This window comes from Bactrocera oleae, chromosome 5, assembly GCF_042242935.1.
Source record: "Bactrocera oleae isolate idBacOlea1 chromosome 5, idBacOlea1, whole genome shotgun sequence".
Taxonomy (NCBI): domain Eukaryota; kingdom Metazoa; phylum Arthropoda; class Insecta; order Diptera; family Tephritidae; genus Bactrocera; species Bactrocera oleae.
In genome coordinates this window covers 23,758,786-23,776,017 of record NC_091539.1, presented here as the reverse complement: position 1 = coordinate 23,776,017, position 17,232 = coordinate 23,758,786, and the positions used below count along the sequence as shown (strand labels likewise).

At 36.0% G+C, this 17,232-nt stretch overlaps 1 protein-coding gene across 1 annotated transcript in view; it reads left to right on the top strand.

The window, feature by feature from the left end:
* The window catches only part of SMC3 (structural maintenance of chromosomes 3), a 97,726-nt gene extending 93,754 nt beyond the window's left edge, over positions 1-3,972 (top strand). Inside the window, exon 7 of the transcript XR_011396352.1 lies at positions 3,710-3,972. The gene's annotated coding sequence lies outside the window, so the exon portion shown is untranslated. The remainder of the gene's footprint in view (positions 1-3,709) is intronic.
* The last annotated feature ends 13,260 nt before the right edge of the window (positions 3,973-17,232 follow it).

Sequence of the window (17,232 nt, the reverse complement as noted above, 5' to 3'; positions counted from 1 at the left end):
TGTTGTATCTATTATGTTATCAGTATTCACTAAACGTCTCTGTATTTCTTGTCTATCGTCGTCGTCCATATTCCCAAATAACCATTTTGTCAAGCTACCTATTTCATTTATTAAACCTTGTCTTTTTCTACCTTCCTTGCGTAATAATGTCAATAATTTGTTTTTAGCGTCTAACAATGAATTTAGTATTTCTTTATGATTAATTTTTATTGAATTTATATATGCTGTTATTTGTTGCAAAATATCCTTAATTTCGTTTATATCTATTATATGTGATACTACAATATATCTGAATCCTTCACTATTTCTTCTCTTCTTATTTGTACGTCCGTGTGTCCTCCTTGTTTCGTTAGTTGAGTCACCACTATTGTTCCTTTAGTCAGATGTGTCCATATTATTGTTAGTAAAACTATTATGATGAATACGCTTTAATAAATCTTTCCTATACTTCGGCTCCACCTTGTGTCGTACAGCTTTATAATTCTTTATAAATCCCTCTGCTCTTTTTTCCTCATAATCTTCTCTATTTCTATTTAACTTTGTTACTACGTTATTATTTTTTTGCTTTTGCTTGCTACCTTATTATTGACTTTATTATTGTGTACATCTATAGGGTTAAATTTTATTGTCGAATGAAACCTCCCATTGTAAATACGAATAGATTTTTGTATTAATTGTTTAATTGACATATTTTTTCTTAAATTTGTACAGTACCCTGAATTTTTCTAATATATTGTAGTATAGTGAAATCTCTCTATATCTGAATAACCAGTATGTAAATTGCGTTTCGTTAAATGTAATATTCTATTTTCATTATCTAAATATTGTTTTATTATAACAGCTTTAAATTGGTTGTCTGCAATTATATTTTTTGGTTTTTCTAACTTCGAAAAATGATCTTCTAAATTTTCAATTATAGTTATATGATATCTATCGTTTAATGGATAAGCGGCGCCATATTTTGAAAATTTATCAATAATAGTTAAAAAATAAAAATTCTTTACGACAAACGTATCAATATGTATGATTTGGTTTTTATCTGTGGGTGTTTCAGTGAATTTTAGTTTTAACTGGGTTCCTATGTCTTGTCAAATTTCGCATTGATTAACAACTATTTGAATCAGCTCCATTTATTTCGGATAATAGATTTTATATTTTTAATTGATTATATGATTCCTGTATGCCTGAGTGTACACTTTCCCTAATGTGATAAAATGAACTTTGTTTGACTGCTTCAATTTCGGTGTCGATATCTTACGCTCGCATTGTGCATTTAGTAAATTTTACTTGGTTATCGTTTGAATACATTTCTATCAACTTTTTTGTACTATAGTATAACTGTGTTCGGATATTTCCGAGAATATGCCTACATTTCCTTTCGAAATTTATCTCCAAAAATTTCTGCCATTATATCAAAATCATTTTCTCTGATAAAAATAATCCTTGTTCCATGTATTGTCTTAAACTCTTCGATTTTGTTATTTGTTAAAATTATTTGAGTTTTGTACTTATTCACCATCTTTTCTTTAATTTAAAAATGGTCTCCTAGACTTTCGTCTGTTGAATGTATTGTTGCCATTGTGACGTCGTCTTCTCCATTATTAACAGAAAGACATTTTTTTAACATATCTGTATTTTCATTTTCCACTTTTTCTGAAATAGAGTCTTTATTTAAAGCTCTAGAAGCATAACACAGGGGTGTCCCTCTTGTGATAAGACTGCCCCAATTGCATAATTCAATGCATCTGTTTTTAAAGTAAATTTGTTCTCAAAATCTGGATAACGCAAAATCGGATGTGTACTTATTAATGTTTTTAATTTTTAGAATGCTTCGATATTCGTGGGGTCTTTTATATTGATTTTAGCACCTTATTTTAGATATTTTGTATGTGGTTAGTCTATCTTCGCATAATCTTTCATAAACTTTCTATAGTACCCTGTAGCGCCGAAGAAACTTTTGATTTGTTCCTCTGTTCGTGGTAACTCCAGATTGTTTATTACCTTAATTTTGTTTGGATTAGCCTTCATTCCTTCTTTTGTTATAATATGCCCTAAAAATTCTGTCTCCCCTTTCATAAAATTACATTTATCTATTTTTTAATTTTAAAATTTGGATTTTCAAGGACTTTGAAAATATCTGTTACGGGTTTAATATGTTCATTTAAAGATGTGCTAAAAATCCAAATATTTTCTAAATAGACAACGTATGTTTTATTGATATACAGGGGTGTTGTAGAATCTGATAGTTGTTAAAATCAGAATTGACACCGATAAAAAAATGTAGTAGGTGTCATGAATTCAGATATAATATTTAGTTGGATTCTAAGTGGACTAGTTACATACCCAGTTTCCACATCAACAATTCAAGTTGACGAAAACTGTAAAGAATACGTTAACCCACAATTCCGTAAATGTTGGGAGTTTAAAGAACTTTTCCCCTTATCAGTTACAATCCAAGAAGATCAATATTGTGAAGACTTCTACAAAGCCACAACTACTCGATCAGATAATGGTCGGTACGTCGTACGACTACCACTAAATTCACAATGTTCCAACACTCCACGGATTGGCAGAAATAATAAAGTCAAAGTCCCTTCTGACACAGAAGTTTAGATACACAAATATGTAACTTATCGATCCCGCAGGATGACTCTTGCCAATAATGATATAAAAACCCCACATCAAAAATCTTGAACTATATGGCGCGCTACTACTTGCCAAATTAGTGCATACGCATTTAACATAAAAACGACACCTCCCTTTTACATAATTATGTATATAATAATTAAAAAATAAAGTTAAGGGATCACCATACTTCCGATGTTATACTCTGACGCACCCAGCCTTAAAAAAAAGCAAAAGTCGCACTAATCGCAACTATCTAAGCGCAAATCATACTGATAGTCTATGAGAAACACTAGTAAAAGTTGTAAATCTTACTTCAAAAAAGTGAGCGAAAATCACAAATGTTACTCTCGCAAGACCTCTTCAAAGGTTTCAAAGGAGCATCCATCCTGGCCACACATGAGCCAGGCGTGGAATCGCTATCCTTAATGATGCTTATGGAAAAAATAATATTTAAAGGACCTAAACAAGAGGCCAAAGAACGCCAAACCTTGGAGATTGGGTCCTTACTAATAATTCCGTAAAATGTAAAACAAAAAAAGAGCAAATACCATGAGTTGTAAAATCAACAACAAATTCAAGTAGAGAGTAGATCAACATGACTACTCCTACAAATCAATAAAATTGCTTACCGGTAGCACACCTAAATACATACCAAATAAGTTTTTAAACCAAAGCCGTTTTCAACGCTTACAGTATTTATGCCACGTCTTAGGCTACTCCACCGTGCCTTATGAGTTGCACTTTGTGTATATATTAGTTTCTGCGCTAATTCTGTGATTGCATTGGTGTTTCGGTAGCCGTGACTTCCTGGGTACTTTCTTCCATCTTTCATATACATAATATTATACACACATAAACTGATATTTTATAACACAAACTCATTAATTAATAAAGAACTAGCAACTGATTATGAAATATTTACATAAGATCTTCTACTTGCTTGGTTGTTTGACATCTTCATATTTTCGCTCACGACAATGCTTGGTTTAATTTAAAATATACTTAAATAATATGATTTATTAAACATTTTAAAGTTTTTATAAATATACGCTACTATATTGTTTTCTTCTCTTGTTTTTAGGCGCTTGATGTTCAACATAGGAAAGCCGTGGCTGATATGATACACGAATTAAGTGACCAGGCTCAATTTATAACTACTACATTTAGACCTGAGCTACTTGAAAATGCTTATAAGTTTTATGGAGTTCGATTTAGAAACAAGGTTAGCCTGATAGATTGCGTCACCAAGGAACAAGCAAAAGATTTTGTCGAGGATGATAACACACATGCATAGATTTTGTGAACCACTCGTTTTATCAATAAAAAGGAATTTTTTAAGTATAATTTAATGTTATTTGGATTAGGTAAGGTTAAACCGGCTGGCTGTAATGCCCTACATAGTCCTTTGTAGTGCCAGATAGAGGTTTATTAATACGAAGAGCTGAAGTTTACGTAGTGCAGGACGTCAAGGCTTTTTGCAAAATTTTAATAGAGACCTGACATCTAATATTATACTCCATCCAGTCCCTTTAACTGCGAAGCCTCTAGATATCTAAGTCGTGTTCTAGATAAGGCCGGAGATATACAGAATAGATGTTTCAGCGTCTATGTCATACCTACTTCCCTGCAGTTTCTATTTGTGTCATCGTTAATAATGCCCATACGGCTCGGATATGATGCCAGTAAGTTGTGTCCTGTGACTAGGCCAACAACCTGCAGTCTTTTCGGGAGCGTACGAGTAGAAAGTTTGCGTGTTTTCTTTCTGTTCATTTCATCTCGCCCTAATCCAATTGCTAGCTATTTCGAAAATTTCGTTTAGTATAGTTTTTAACGATTTGCGTATGTCTTGAACTGGTTCGGTAGTCAAGCAGATGGCACCTTTGGCAATCTCATCAGCTATTTTGGACCACCTGTGTGGCCTGGAACCCAGCATATAGTAAATTGCAAGTTTAGGTGCTTTATCTCAAGTTGATCGTGTTTATAACAAAATGTCATTAAAATATCTGTTAAAGAATCTTCAAAAGGCAAACCAGCATCAAAGCCTTGAATCAATTTCTAAGTTTTTCAAAAAAGATCCGTGAACTAATGAAGACGCTTGAAATGCAAAAAGTTGAAGTCATTCAGTTTACCTTTAAGCAAGTTGCCCAAAATTTTACTAAAGTATTTAAGAAATTGGTACCACAAGGAGCAGGTTACTTGATACTAAAATCCAGAGCCTTTTTATTTATTTAATGAAATTGATCAGGTAATTAACTGTTATTAACATTCAACATAAGTTTCTGAAATGCTTGCATAGTAAGTTAACTAAAAAGTTTCTTAAGCTATTTAGATTTAAGTTGGGTGCAGCTGAACATTTTTTAAACGAAGTTTGTAAGTATCAAGGGCGTGGAAAAATTTTCAAGTGCTTTATATTAAATAAGTAGTGCTTTTGTTTATTTAAGTCTGTTTATTCAAAGTTTGTTTATTCAACGTTTGTTTATTTAAATTTTGTTTATTCAAAGTATAAATTTTATTTAACTGAATAATCCTCGCAACTCGCGCTACGTTGCCTGTCCGTTATGATGTTTGATGTCGAAACGTTTTTTCCATTTAGCCCTTTCTATGTTAATTCGTTCGGCCGCTGATTTCAGTCGGAAGTCTTCATGTTGAGTTTTTCCGTCGTTGTCGTCATCTGTGATAGCTTGGATCAATCGATTCGTTGTGACGTCGCGTGGCTTATAATTGAAAACTAAGCTATTGGGGCTTTGTTTCGTAGTTGCGTTGCTTTGGGAGTTTATGCTCCATTGAAGTTGTGGTAGTGCTTCGTCCCATTCTTTATCGGCTTTAATGCTGCATTTGAGTGATGCCAAAACTGTCTTATTGACACGCTCGGCTTGACCGTTGGCACGGGGTCGGTGAAGCTCTGAAACTCCTTTGATGTGAAAGCTGTGCCCCTGTCGGAAACTATGTGCCTCGGGCACCCATAGATTGTAATGTAATCTCGTAGTGTGCTGACAACGGGAGTTGTTTTCGTATTACGTAATGCTTTTAGTATAACATATTTCGTGAAAGCACACACAATGACCAAGATGTATACATGTTTACTTCGTATAAAAGGCCCTAGATGGTCAATATGTATGCACATAAATGGTATTGGCACCACTTCACTAACATGGAGCTGTGCTTCCTTCTTGCCACCCGATGCTTTGTTAATGCAACATTCTGGACACGATGCAATATAGGATTTCACATACGGTCGCATACGAGCAAACCAAAAGTCTTTGGATAATCGTTCGCATGTCTTATCCAGTCCAAAATGTCCCGCCTCATCGTGACATGCTCTCACTAAACGCCATTTTACGCCTCTCGGGACCACTAGCCTCTTGTTTTCCTGTACTTTGCGATATAACCGCTGACCTTGCCATATATAGTCATCTTTCAGTTGCTGTGCGTTAAATGTTTCTTTGCCGTTTAAAACTTCGATGATTTCTTTTAATGTCTCATCTTGTCTTTGCATCGTCCATACCCAATCGTTGTCAATTTTCACCACGGGATAAATTGATTCGGCGATCGTTGTTGGTTCTACTGGTGGAAGCGTTGGACATCTGCTTAACCCATCAGCTAACGTATTCTTTGTACCTGCGCGGTGAACGCATTGAAAGTCAAACTCCTGTAATTTGAGTCACCACCTAGCCACTCGCGGTAGCAGTGGTGTTGTCGCTTTAGTGACCGCCACGGCGTTGCAGTCTGTGATTACCTTAAACCTATGTCCAATCAAATACATTCGGTAACGTTGCAGTGTTTCAACTATCGCCAGAACTTCCAATTCGTGGCTAGCGTAGTTGCGTTCTGCGTCATTACACTGTCTGCTGAAATAGAATACAGGTTTCCACTCGGACCCCTCGTCGTTCTGCATTAGCACTCCGGATAACCCTGCGGAACTGGCATCCTTGTGCACCTCGTGGGCTTTTGTTGCGTCGTATATAGTTAAGACTGGCTTGGTTGTTATTAGACTTTTAAGCTTTTCAAATGCGTCGTTTTGTTCTTCATTCCAAACAAACTCTGCGTTCTTCTTTAGTAACAATGTCAATGGTTGTGCCAAAATGCTGTACCCTTTAACAAACTTACGGAAGTAACCAGTTATACCCAGAAATTGTGGTACGGCTTTTGTTGTTGTTGGTTTCGGAAATTCTTCAATTACTTCGGTTTTGATTTCCCCTGGTCGTAAGCCTTTACTGTCTATATCATGCCCCAGGAAACGTACATGCTGCGCTAAAAATGTACATTTGGATGGTCTAAGCGTAAGACCTGACGCTTTTACGGCTTCAAGAAATTCTTTAAGTACCTCGATACCTTCGTCGACTGTTTTTGTGGCTATGATGACCTCATCTACATAGTTGACCACTTTGTCCCTATGCTTAAGTGTCTTGATTAAATTGACAATAATTTCCTGGAAAACCATGGGAGCGTTTACCAACCCAAAAGGCATAACGTTATGCTCGACCAATCCGTCAGGTGTTAAAAATGCTGTGAATTTCTTTGATTCTTCGTTCATTGGTACTTGATAGTAACCGGATGTCATGTCCAGTGTTGAAAAGAACTTATTTCCCGATAACCGTGAAAGTTGCTCTTCGACTATCGGCATTACATAGTTTTTCTTAACAGTGACTTCATTGAGTGCTCGGTAGTCAATACACATTCGACTTTCGCCGTTGGACTTCTTCACTAAGAGAACTGATGCTGCGTGTGGTGAATTACTCGGACGGATGATGTCGTTGTCTAGCAGTTCCTTTAAAACCTTTGATAAAATTGGTCGCTGTGAAAACGGAACTTGATAACGTTTGCCCAGAATAGGCCCTGGTACAGTATCTTCTATCGTCATATGCGCGTTGTTACATTTACCGATTTGGTTGATACTTTCTGCAAAAAAATGTTTATAAGTCAACAAAATATTCATTGCCTTGCCTCGTGCCTGCTCTGATAAATCGCTGGATACGTTAAGGTCTACCCTTTTAGCTTCTTGCAGATGTAGCACCCCCTTTCCATTTACCATTTGATAACCGTTACTTTGTAGAACGTCTCGACCCACTAAAATATCGTAGGGTAATAACTCGTCCTGAACTAGGTATAGTGTCACTTCATGTTTGACGTTGTCGATTGTTGCAACTACGTTGACCTGACGTGCCACCTTTACTGTGGACCCGCCGAAACCCATGAAGCATCTGTTAGCTTCCTGAGTCTGCTTCCCGTTGGCTGCCGTTTCCCGTATCAACGAGCTTCAAATTTATTCCCATTAAGCTCCACTATTTTCACAACTGGGGGAGCCCCGTCGTCTTCCTGGTGATTGGTAATCTTTGCAACTGATGCCTTTTTACTGCATGTTTTAGCTTCATGACCCATTTTTGAACATATCGAGCATCATAGTTTCCGTTGTGGTTACGGGCACTTGGCTGCCATGTGTCCCAACTCGTTGCAATTGAAGCACTTTATTTGTGTGTACTTCCCATTGTATTTAATTTCGGTCTTCGTTGGCTGGTTTGGTGGTATTGATGTTACCGATGCACTACTGATTGCTGATAAATTCTTTAATGCAACCAATAGTTCACTACACGTTGTAAAATTCATCGTTGCTAATGGCTTAGTTACTGCGCTATCATTGAGACCGCTGATGATGTGCATGTTGATAGATACGTCATTAACCCTACCTTGCCTACCTATGGTTAGCATAGAGTAAAAATACTCTACATAGTCTTCGCCGTTTTTACATTTGCGTTTCATAAGCAATTTATGAATCTCCGCTGCATTGTGCGTTGTTGGAAAATCCGCTTTAAATGCGTGAGTTAAGGAACGTTTACTTATCCTAAACAAACAAACATCAAAACAACCTTATCTTCGAATGAACAATGAAAACAACATTAAACAAAACAACCTTATCTCAGAACAATGCAAATGTGTTTAATATATGTTATATGTAAAGAAACTATCAACTAGTAATAAGTAACACTAGTTAGTATAAATAGCAGTAAGATCTATGTAACAAGTTAGTCTTAAGAATATCAATAAAGAGTACACATTTCGGTGCAGCTCAAAAGTATATTTCTTTCGACTCATATCGTGTAAGCGATATTAACTCGTGCACAAATTCTGACCAGGTCTGAAAAACTGATTGTGCATCCAGCCAACGTTTAGCCATGCTTTTCATTTTGTGTTGCACTGCGATCAAAACTCTGTTTTCCTTCCAGCCGTAGCATTGTTGCAATTGTTCAGTTCGCGTTATAAATGGTGTTGCTGACGTTGAACCTTTTATTGGGTCGATTTCAGGCATAATCCCTATAGTGTCCTGAATCGACATCTCTCGCTGTATTGGTCTTCTTAAATCATGAGCTGATTCCCAAGTTGATACACTTGACCCTGGTGACTCTAAGTTGTTGTTGTTTGCCGCTTGTTGAATTTCCTCCCTATTCGGTACCGCTGTTGAATTTTGGGTGATCGCTGCCATAGCTGACGTTAAACCTGCGATTGCTTCTTTTAAACTGTTGAGTTGCACTTGTAGATCACTTGTACTCTTCAGTACCTGGCTCTCTCTTCTTACCAGATGCTTGCACCCGCTATTACGTTGTGTGTGTATTTCTCTTAAAATTTTGTCCGTTAACTCGCTGATGTAGTGACGTTGAATTGGCGTCGTTTCGTCGCTTCGGTTCACAACTTCGTAGCAGCGCAGTTGATATTTTAAAAGCAGATAAGCTGTTTGTTGATTTGCACGCGTTGCACATACTTCGTTTGTCTTATTTCGTAAGACGTTGATATTTCGCTGTGGTGTCTTTCGCAGAATGAAATTCTGCAAAACAAGGAACTTTACCGTTGCGCCGTTTTGCAATTCGTGTCGTTTTGCGCTGCTCAACCCTTGGATCGCTGAAAAACACTTGTTCCTCTCTTTTACGCCGTTACACCACTGCTACGTTTTATTTTTCTCCTTTGTAGACTATTGATACGCTAATCCCACTTCTGAGATGTAAATGACCAAAATAAATATTACTTTTGTTTATTTAAGTCTGTTTATTCAAAGTTTGTTTATTTAAATTTTGTTTATTCAAAGTATAAATTTTATTTAACTGAATAATCCTCGCAACTCGCGCTACGTTGCCTGTCCTGTCTCGTTGCCTCGTTTCGACTGACTACTCGTTGTCTGCCTTGCCACACCGTTCATCCTCTGCCGTATTGCCATCTAACGTTGACATAAGAAAGGGCGATTTTACACATTTTTGGTGTTAAATTATAGTAACTATATCCAATATTATGCGTTCACCTAATTTTGCTAAAGTATTTTACATATTGACCGAAATATACGGTATAATGCCATATGTTATGCTGTAATATTTCTTCACATTTTCGGATATGATAATAAATAACGAATAAATACTAATTTATAGAGAATCGATGCGAGCGACGTGAGTGGCGCACTGGTTTCGATTACGTAGCAGGATAATGCACTGTGCATAATATCTATAATAAGTATTTCTTCGATAAAGTGAACATACAGTTTGGTTGAAGAGTTTCTTCTCTCACCAAGAAATAGCACAACTAGCTCCAATTTTTTTTTTAATGGGTACATTTGTCGTGCGATCACATGCAAAGTTACAAGTCATTCTGTCAAATAATTCTTTGTTTACAAGCCATCGAAGTTGACGTGTCAGAGTATTTTTTATGGAAAAATTTTATTGCGCGCAGTGATTAGATTCTTTGTTTTGAAAGGTTTAAAAGCAAAGGAAGTTTATGAACAGGTGTTAGAAGTGTAAAAGGAGTCCTCACCTTCAAAACTCACCGTTGAATTTAGGGCTGGTGAATTTAAACGTGGTCGTACTAGGCTTTATTAAATTAAATTCAAAACACTTAATCAAATTATCCTCCAATAATTTTATGCCGTCCCTATAATGACTTTAAGGAAGCTCTGTAAAATACCCGTCTACGGCTGTAATAGCTTCTTCATTCGACGAAAAACACTTTCCACGAAGGAATTGTTTCAGGTTTCTTAAGAGGTAGTAGTCGCTGGGAGCCAAATCTGGTGAATACGGTGGATGCTCAAGCAATTTGTACTTTAATTCGTTGTATTTTGTCATTGTTAAAACATCTTTGTGAGCAGGTGCATTGTCTTGATGAGTCTTTTCTCACGAATTTTTTCATCCAGCTGATCCAGAAGGCTGCAATAAAATTCAGAGTTGATTGTTTAACCTTTCTGCAGATAATCAATCAACAAAATTCCTTTTGCATCCCAAAAAACTGTTTGATCGATCTTTGCTGATCGTTGTGACTTCACCTGCTTTGGAGCTGAACAACCAGCTTTAGTCCACTGCAAACATTCTTGGTTCAATTTAGGATCATGGTGGTACATCCAAGTTTCATCCATAGTTATAAAACGACGCAAAAAATCGGTTTTGTTCTGCTTAAAACGCTCCAAATTATGCTGAGAAATTTGTTTTCGATCCAGTTTTTGTTGAATTGTTAACGTGTGCGGCATTAGCTTTCCAAACAGCTTTTTCATATGTAATTCTCCATGTAAAATATGAAGTACTCGTTCGTCTGAGATGCCTTTAGCATTAGCTTAGTCAAACTTGGATCTTCACTAACAATATTATGAACTTGTTCAATGATTTTTGGTGTGGTTGAGGTTTTTCGTCGTCCTTTGCGTGGTTCGTCTTCAAGCCTAGTACGACCACGTTTAAATTCACCAGCCCTAAATTCAACGGTGAGTTTTGAAGGTGAGGACTCCTTTTACACTTGTAACACCTGTTCATAAACTTCCTTTGCTTTTAAACCTTTCAAAACAAAGAATCTAATCACTGCGCGCAATAAAATTTTTCCATAAAAAATACTCTGACACGTCAACTTCGATGGCTTGTAAACAAATAATTAATTGACAGAATGACTTGTAACTTTGCATGTGATCGCACGACAAACGTACCCACTTAAGAAAAAAAATTGGAGCTAGTGATGGTATTTCTTGGTGAGAGAAGAAACTCTTCAACCAAACTGTATGTTCACTTTATCGAAGAAATACTTATTATAGATTCCAATCAGTTTTTTGGGATGCAAAAGGAATTTTGTTGATTGATTATCTGCAGAAAGGTTAAACAATCAACTCTGAATTTTATTGCAGCCTTCTGGATCAGCTGGATGAAAAAATTCGTGAGAAAAGACTCATTAAGACAATGCACCTGCTCACAAAGATGTTTTAACAATGACAAAATACAACGAATTAAAGTACAAATTGCTTGAGCATCCACCGTATTCACCAGATTAGGCTCCCAGCGACTACTACCTCTTAAGAAACCTGAAACAATTCCTTCGTGGAAAGTGTTTTTCGTCGAATGAAGAAGCTATTACAGCCGTAGACGGGTATTTTACAGAGCTTCCTTAAAGTCATTATAGGGATGGCATAAAATTATTGGAGGATAATTGGATTAAGCGTTTTAAATTTAATTTAATAAATTTAAATTTGAGGTTATGTAAATATATTCAACAGTTATAGATCTTTTCATTACCTACAACAGTGTCATATAACTTTTTTCTATAGGAAATCGAGATAAACTATTTTAAACGTTTAAAAATTCAAATGAAAGGAATTCGTATTCGGCGCAGCTCTGGATAAAAAACCTCATTCAACATCTTTAAATAACGGCGCCCATTGACAGTTACTATTACACCGTTTTCTCCAAAAAAGTATGGCCCGACAATACACTTCTTGCGCCAAAATCCCGTCTGAATTCCCTTTAGGCGGAAATGACGGAGTGCAAGTATGGTACCGGTGCTCTATAAAAACCGTTTTTGGGTTCCTAAGCATTCATTTTAAAAATTTAAATAATAACATGCCAAATGTAAAAAAAGCAGAAAGATGACATTTCGTACTAAAAAAGATTTTCTAATTCAGGTTTGTTTGAGCGCGCGTCAAAGATGGACAGTATCAAAGAGAAAATGGCTAAATTTTACAGTTTTTCTTCGATAAGGACGAAAACGCAAGCCGGGTGGCTGAAAATGTGAATAGCGTTTATGGTCCTGATACTGTAACAGCCAATCATGCGCAAATTGTCAAAATTTCACTTTCATCAGTCAGAATTTTCATTTTTCTATCGTTTGGCATACAACATTACCATCAATTTAAATACACTCCAGAGAAAAACAGATTTTCGATTACAATTTTCCCTTTAAAGGTCGCACAGCATGTAACGGCTACCGAAATTTCAATTCATTGAAAGCTTTAGCGCTGAAACTAACACACATATACACATTGTTCAACTCATAAGGCCTTTGCGTAAGAAAAGGATGAACGATCACACATACACAATAGCTTCGATTGGAATTGGGCCTTAAGAAACTCGGATAAACATTAACAGAAATCTCTGGTAGCGCTGTTGGGTAATTCACCGGTGAGTTTACCGATACGAGGATTCTAGGGTAGTATTTCTGGTATGAGAGATAAGACGGTTTGACCAACCAACCTAAAAAATTAGGATTTTGCAGCTTATTAAACAGCTGAATAGTTTGAAACGAAAAATCAAAACAATTAAATTCAGTTATTGTTCACGAAAATGTGAATAAATATTAAAATGGACATTAGTTTTAATTTACATTACGATGACAAAAATGCTGGGACCAAAACTGATGTTGCGCACATTCAAAAAGGCCTTGGTTATTACGGAAATCCATTGGAACTTGCTAACACCAAGTTAGCCAAAGTTTGATTGACAATTAAAGGGCTTTTAAAATAATTTATTCATAAGCTATTTTTGTTTAAATAAGGAAATATTTTAATTCTTGCTAAATAGTCGAAGGAACATTACCACAAACTCACCATTTCATTGTTGACGGCAGTTCCATATGTAAGTATATAAAATGCTGCTTAAAGGATTTTAACTTTGGGCTGGCGCCGACTACGATATCTATGGTTGTTTAAAATATTATGAACATCGTATTTGTGCACAGTGGATAAAACACAAATGACTGGAAAAGCAAAACGATTCAAAAATTTAATTTTTCCAAAGTAAACAGGACTTTAAAAAAAAAAGACAGAACAAATGGTTTTATCGGCAAAATCAATTAATTTTATTTAAAATAGTCTCCTTCTGCTTTAATACAGCTTTTTGTACGGTCCAAAAGCATATCGAATGAGTGTTTTAGCTCGTTGTCCGGTATGGCCGCCAGTATGCCGGTGCAAGCCTTTTGAATGGCCTCCACGTCTGTATAACGCTTTCCTTTAATCGGCAAATGCATTTTTTCGAAAAGGTAGAAGTCGCACGGTGCCATATCAGGTGAATACGGGGAGTGGTTGATTGTTAAAATGTGATTTTTGGTCAAATAATCGGCCACAAGCGGCGATCGATGAGACGGCGCATTATCGTGCAACAAACGCCAACTTCCATCTTCGCGATATTCGGGCCGAATACGGTAGAATATCGCATTCACGTTTTGGCCGGGTGGACAATGCCCTTGGAATCATAAAAATCAGCATTGTGTCCTCATTTATGTCCTCACGACCACTTTGAAAACGTTGAAACCACTTGTGCACTCTGCTACGGGATAGGCAATCACGCCATAAACTTGTTTCATCAATTGAAACGTTTCGGTAAAAGTTTTACCAATTTTTAAAATAAAATTTAATGTTGGCTCTTTGTTCGAAGCTCATTTTCGTTCCGACAAAAACATACTGACACTTAAAACGCAATAACTTTACTTCCAATAGATGAAATGTCATGAAATTTTTACTAGAAGTTTATAAAGGATAGCAGATTCTAACGCACTAGAGTTTACTTTGATACTTTTTTACTGTTTACTTTGGAACGCACCTTGTACTAATTTCATTCTAATTCAGCGTCAAACCACATAACTTTTACGAAATCTTATCCACTTAATTTCGTTACAATATCACATTTTGATCAACCGGAACGGTTTAAAGTCAGGTGGAAAGACGGAAATCATATATAAAAGTATATTGGGAATAGAGAAAGATATTAATTTTGACATTGCTCAGCTATACTCGAGAACATATTTTGAAGCAATTTTATATATAAAAAAAAAAAATTTTAATACTCACTGACCGACATATTCAGCATAAAACTGGTTAGAATAACTAAAAGCATTATAAGTAGTATATGGAAGTTGAGGGTAGTATTAACCCGATTTTATCAATTTTTGTCACTACCACATACTACTAACATGCCACAGATTAAAAAAATGCTCCCACTGTTTCATTAAGGCACCTCACATACCATCACTAATCATATGGAGTAAAGTCAGACAGATGTTCGAAAATCCTAATATTAGTTACATGGGGGCTAGGTAAAATTTCACCCGATTTCATCCATTTTAGACACATATACCTATACCTTGTTATGAGCAAAACACGCTCTCTAATTTTCATTGGGATAACTCACATACTGGGCGATATACGCGATATAAAGTCACCCGGAAGTTCAAAAATCTGTATATTTGGTATATGAGGGCTATAGGAAGTATTAATCCGATTCAACCCATTTTTGACACAAAAACATACCATTCTCGAGAATTTCAATTATATATCTTATACATTGACCGATATTTTCGGTAAAAAGTTAACTATAAGCACTGGGGTCCACATATTCAGTACCTAGGGGCTTGAACAGTTTAGAGAATTTTTGGTCACAAGGTGGCATACTTTAAACGCATTATTCACGCAAAGTTTTACCCTGATACAATCATTGTTGCTTGATTTGCATACTGGAAAGGGAAATGGAATTTTAAATGGTGTTATATGGGAAATAGGCGCGGTTGTAGTCCGATTTCGCCCACTTTCGCACTATAACATAGAAATATAAAAAGAATGTTATGTACCGAATTTGGCTAAAATCGGTTAAGCGGATCCCAAGATATGGGTTTTTACCTAAAAGTTAGTGGTGCCACGCCCACTGACTACTTTTGAACGCGGTTCCTATAAAGTCATATCATACCATCCTAGAGATAAAATTTAATGTCTCTGACTTGTTTAGTGCTTGGTTTATCGCGCTTTTAGTATTTTTTAACAGTACCGTTATATGGGGAGTGGCGGGGGGTGTCACCCGATTTCACCCGTTTTCACACTGTAGATAGAGGTGCTAAAAACATTTGCTTCCAGTGAATTTTATTATAGCTTCAGTGGTATAGGAGATATGCACATTAAACCCATGAGAGGCGGGACCACGCCCACTTAAAAAAAAATTTTAACTACAGATGCCCCTCCTTAATGTGATCCTGTATACCAAATAACAGTCTTGTATCTTATTGCAGAGCTTAGTTATGGCAATTTATTTGTTTTTGATTAATGGCATTTTGTGGGCGTGGCAGTGGTTTGATTACCAAGTTTCGTAAAGATATCTCAATTTTTACTCAAGTTACAGCTTGCACGGACGGACGGATGGACGGACAGACAGTCACCCGGATTTCAACTCGTCTCTTCATCCTGATCATTTTTATATAGGTATATACCTCTATATCTAACTCGATTAGTTTTAGGTGATACAAACAACCGTTAGGAGAGTAAATGGATTACAATCAAATTTGACATTCTATTAAGTTATGTTATAGGTCACATATTCACTTAGTTTTATTACTACATTTTACTTCGCGTCAGCTAAAATTATATTTAAATCATCTTCAAATGAGATATATAGGACTAAAGAAGTTAAATGTAATGTAATGATATAAGGTTTGGACCAAAGTTTACACCAATTTCATTCATATTCCAACACAATTTTTAGGAAAACTTGTTCATTTCATTTTATTAAAGTGTCACACATTTTGTCAAGTGGAAAGTTGGAAATTATTATACAGGCTATATTGGGAACAGAGAAATGGATGGGATGATTGAGGTGCCACGCCCATTGTCCAATTTTGCATCCTGCTCCTATAAAGTCTCCTTGTACCATTCTCTATGATATATTTAATGTCTCTTATGCATTTTGTTATTGATTTATCGGTCATTAAGTAGTTTTAAACAAAACCGTTATATGGCGAGTGGACGAGATTATCATCTGATATCACATATTTTTACACTATCGTAAGAAATGTTGAAAGGATTTGTACTGTGCGAATTTGGGTGAAATATTTTGAATGGTTTGGGAGATATATACATTTAACCTATTAAAGGGTGAGGCCACGTTAATTTTTTTTAATTTTCAGTCCACATGTTTACTTGTATATAACTCCATATCTATCTCGAATAGTTTTAGGTGGTACAAACAACTGTTTGGTGATAAAACTATTATACTCTGTAGAAACATGCTGCCAGAGAATAAAAATGTTAACTTCGGTTGCATCGAAGATATAATACTCTTCACAAATACAAAAGATTCCATACATAAACTTGATCTCGATCTGTAAATTTGTATGACAGCTATATGCTGAACAATCTATTCGGCAATTACTGTTGCCTTCAACAATACACCTTGCCAAATTTCGTTAGGATATTTTCCATGCAAAGACAAGATTTTGATCGTTCAGTTTGTATGGCAGCTGTAAGCTATAGTGGTTCGATATCGGCGGTTCCATCATAATTTCTTTGGAAGAAAAGAACGAGTTCAAAATTCCAGACTGATATCTCATAAACTAAGAAACTAGTTC